Below are 5,140 nucleotides of genomic sequence, written 5' to 3'. Positions count from 1 at the left end.
GCTAAAGGTTTGTCAACTTTATCTCCCTCCGCCAAAAAAAGTTTTATTGATCTTTTCTGTTTTTTTGTAGTCTCTATTTCATTTATTTCTGCTCTGATTTTTATTATTTCCTTCCTTCTGCTAACTTTGGCTTAGTTTGTTCTTTCTTTCCCAGTTTCTTCAGGCATAAAATTAGGTTGTTTATTTTAGATTTCTTTTTTCTTAATGTAGGTGTTTATAGCTACAGATTTTCCTCATAGAACTGCTGTTGCTGCATCCCATACGTTTTTTTAATTTTAATTTTTCTTTTTAATTTCTTCTTTGACCCATTGGTTATTCAGGAATATGTTATTTAATGTCCATATATTATACTTTGCTCATTCATTCACCCGTTTTTGGATTTTGGTTGCTTTCAGTGTTTGACTGTTACAAATAAAATTGCTATGAACTTTTGTATATAAGACTGTGTAGATATATGCTTTATTTCTCTTGGGTAAGGATGAAATGACTAGCTTGCATGGTATGTGTAAGTTTAATGTTTGTAGAAATTGCTCAACTATTTTCAAAGTGCTTGTACCATTCTACATTCCCACAGAAGTGTTTGAGGTTTTCAGCTGATTCACATCCTCACCAACACTTGATATTATCAGTATTTATAATTTTAGTTATTTTAATGGATATATAGTGATAACTCACTGTGGTTTTAATTTGCATATCCCCTAAATTGGAAATTAAAAATAAAAAATATTTTTCCATGTGCTTATCTTCTTAAAGTGTTTATTCAAATATTTTGCTCATTTTATATATATATATATTTTATCTCACTAATTAGTTTAAGAGTTCTTTTTATATTATAGATATAAGTTATTTGCCAGGTATATGTTTAAGTGTCTTCTGCCAATCTGTGGCTTGTTGTTTTATATTCTTAACATTACCTTTTGAAAAAAGTGACTTTTTAATATTAATGAAGTCCCATATTGATATCTTTCATCTATTGATTAATTTGGGGACAATTAACCAATTAACCTACTTACAATGTTGATTTTTTTCCAATTTATGAATATGGTATATGCTATAATCTTTGAATGTCCCACAATATTTATGTGCTGAAACTCAATCCCCACTGTGGTGGTATTAAGAGATGGGGCTTTGGGGGAAGGGATTAAGTCATGAGGACTCTTTTTTGGTATTATGATTATGCTTGCCTTATAAAATGAGGTGTGACTTGCCTCTCTATTTTAAAATAAATTTTTGAAGAGTTGTGTATAATTGGCAATATTTCTCTCATAAAGGACAGGAAGAATTCACTATTTGAATTGCGGTTCTAATTTTTGCAAAGGTTTTTTTTATTATGAATTTAATTTATTTACTAAAACTAGAACTGTTAATCTTTTTATTTTATTCAATTTTGCTAACATATTTTTCTAGGAATTTATTTTATTTAAATTTTGAAATCGACTGTCATAAAACAGCTTATAATACCCTCTTGTTATCTTTTCAATGTGTAGTGGTACCTTTTTTATTTCTCTTACTGATTGTTTCTGACTATTCTTGCTAGTGAATTACCAGTTTTGAGTCAGTTCAGATAATAAGTTTTGTTTTTCATATAATTCTTCTATTTTTTATTAACTGTTAAATTTATTGGAATAAAGTTGTTTGTCATTAATTTTTAAGTAATTCTTGAATATGTAATGCTGTCCTCCTCTTTTCTGATATATGTTTTCTTGTTCTCTCTTGCTAAATGTTTATCAATGTTATTATTTTTTTCCAGGAGCCACAATTTTGTTTTAACGTTGATCTCCTTTTCTTTCATTAATTCCTGATCTTATCCTTTTTATTTTTTCCTGATACTTTACTTTTTTTTCTAACTTCTTGAGAAGTTAGATGCTCATTAATTTTCAGACCTTTTTTTTTTTTTTTTTTTTTTTTTATAATACATGCATTTAAGGACATAAGCTGCCCTTACTCATGGCTGTAGAGACATCTCATAGTTTCACTACACTGCATTCTCAGTATCATTCCATTTAAACTACTTGGTAGCTTCCACTGTGATTTCTTCCTTGAATTATAGGTTATTTGGAAGTGTGTATCTTATATTCCAATATATGGGAAAAATCTAATAATCATCATTATCATTATTACTATTTATTAATAATTTAACTACATTGTAGGTGGAGTATTAGTTGGTAGTGCCAATTTTTAAAAAATTTGTTGATAATTGTTTTATGGCCTAATATCTAATCGGTGTTTGTAAATGCTACATGTGTATTTGAAAAAAAAATGTATTCTCCATAGCTACCGGGTGGAGTATTTCATGTGTGTTATGTCTATTTTGTTAATTATTTTTAAAAATTGGTATTTATTCTTTGATTTTTTCCTGACCTGATCAGTTACTATAATGGATGTGTTAGATATCTCCCACTATGATTCTAGGTTTGTCTTTCTCACTTCAGTTCTGTCAATTTTTAAAGAACAGATTGAGACTCCAGTATTTTGTTTGTGGCTTTTAGCCATTATTTTAATCACTGCTGCATTCATAGTTACATTCCCTTTATCTTTCTAAGATTTGGCTATCCATAAAACAGAATTACTGCTCAATTCAGTCAAGCATGCAATGAGTAAGAGGTTAATGACTAGCAAATTCCATCAGAACATTAAACTGACTTTCATATACAGACATTGTTAATAATGGAATGTTTTTGATATTTTTAAGTACTATTGTAAAGAACTCATCTCAATAAACAAAGTTGGCACTAATGCATTCAACAGAATTTACACTATTAATAAGAAAAAAACTAGAGTATATATGTGCATTCCCTCTTTTATTGATAACCAAATCCTGCCAGAAGTTTCTCAACTTTTTATTTATTCTAGTATCCAAATTTCTGCCTATTTTTTCTTTTTATCCTACATTTCACCACTTATTTTCTTTTGTTAATTTTTAAAAATATCTTTGGATTTCTATTTTGTATCAGGCTTTTTTCAGTTTTAATTAGAACTTATACATTTCCATCTATGTTGTAAGTATTAAGTACTGTCAATCAAAGTAAAACACCTGGGTGAGATATAAAACAAGTAGGTTTATTTGAAAACTCCTTAGGACTGCAGCCTAGAAGACACAAATTCAAGAGGTCTTGAAAATGTGCTCTAGCCCACCACATCTACAAGTCATATTCATAGCCAGAGAAAAGGAAGTGACATACAGAAACAACCTGATTGTATGCAGTTGGCATTTGCCTTATATGGTCATGTTTTGGCAGCATTTAGCCTCTGATTGGCTGGAGGTTTAGTTGCTATGACTGGTTGAGACTCAGCTACTTGTTATAGGAGTATAGTTCCAGGTTAGGTTACAGTCTGTTTCATCAAGTTCAGTTACATTTCACTACATATGAGAAGGCTTTATGTCAAATTCAAAATATGTATAGAGGCACCTTTAGGTCAAACTCGTTTCGGAGTATTCCCAGTTAAGATATGCTTGAAGCTCAAGGTAATATTGCCTTCTTGCTTATGTTAGTCTGTTTCTGTTGCTTATAACAAAATACTTGAAACTGGGTAATTTATAAAGAAAAGAGGTTTATTTGGTTCATGATTTGGGGACAGCTGCATCTGCTGCAGGCCTCAGGCTGCTTCTATTCATGTTGGAAAGCAGCAGGGAAGTACACAATACAATCAGATCACAGGGCAAGAAGAGAGAGAGGGGAGGTACCAGGATCCTTTAAACAACCAGCTCTCTAGGAACTAATATAGAGAGAAGTCACTCATAACCCATGCCCCCAGGGTATTAATCTATTCGTGAGAGATCTGCCCCCATGACCTAAACACCTCCCAACACTGCCACATTGGGGATCGGATCTCAACATAAGCTTTAAGAGGACAACACATCCAAATACTATGACAGGTCTTTTTTCATGTATCTTAACTAAACTAACATGTCCCTTGTCTAATATAATGATAGGTTTTACTTCTAAATTATTCTTTTAATATGTTTAGTTATTTTTGATATTTTTTCATTTTCAATTCTTTTTTTTCTTTAAATATATTAAATATACTTATTTTCTGTTTCTGGTAAGTTTAATACCTGCAGACTTTGTGGCACAAGTGATATGAATCCTTGTCTGAATCCATGAGTGTGGAGTTTTGCTAGGAATTTTCATGAAAAGCTTACCTTTTTATTTATTTTCAACACCTGAGAAAATGTGAGGCAAGCTTCCCCAAAGTCTTCCTCTCTATGTAGGAGAATCTCTCTCTCCCACCTCCCCCAGCTCTTCCACTGAGAGGGTGGCCCTTCTAGATTTGCAGCTGTATGTGTGCAGAGGAATAGGTGGGGTCTGAGTTTGGCCATCCATCCTATTTGGTCTCAGCCTTTGTCTTATTTTTCTCACATCTGTACAGTCACATGATCTAGGTCCTTGCTCTTCAAAATAGGGTCCTCAGAACAATATCAGCATTACCTGAGACGCAGAAATGCAAATTCTCAGGCACTGGCTGCAAAAGTTGTCCTTGCAAATTTTCTTTTTGTTTCGGCTTCCTTTCCTACCAGCTGTACACGTACATGCACACTTTTCTGTTTTCCGAGTGCAACAGAAGTTAAAAACATATTTTTAAGGAGGAATCGCGTTTAAATCTCGCCGTTTAAATCATAAAAATAACGAAACGACATCAACGCCGGTTCTTCAGCTGCACGCGAGTGTGTCTGCCGGGCCCGACTTCCGGCGGCTGCCGTTCGGTTGATTACAACCTGTTCAATACACCGGGGAGGATGAAATCCGTTCGTGTCACCGCACCTCTGCCAATTTCTCCTGAACGCCCCGGCAGTCCCCCCTCCTCCATTCCCCTCCCGCAGCAAAGCTTCATTGGTTAAATCACAGTCGGCCACCAAGCCACAGCGAAAACCCGGAGGAACGGACTTCGGCCGTCGTTAGCGGCCCAAAGGCGCAAGGAGACCTTACGGAGCATGCGTAAAGGAGGCTGCGCGCACATGCGCATTGGCCGGCGCAGGGCCGCGCTCCCGTCGCCCTAGGCGGCTTGAGGCTGCGCGCGGGTGACTGTTCGGAGGCTGCGGAGGCGGCGAGGCTCTGGGAGGGGAAGGAGTGGGGGGGAGGGGGCGAGGGGGCTGAACCCGGAAGTGGGTAGGCGCTGGGGCGAGCGCGCCGCGCCGGGG

Source organism: Galeopterus variegatus, unplaced genomic scaffold (genome assembly GCF_000696425.1).
Source record: "Galeopterus variegatus unplaced genomic scaffold, G_variegatus-3.0.2 Scaffold5021, whole genome shotgun sequence".
NCBI lineage: Eukaryota > Metazoa > Chordata > Mammalia > Dermoptera > Cynocephalidae > Galeopterus > Galeopterus variegatus.
This window is presented reverse-complemented; position numbering follows the sequence as displayed.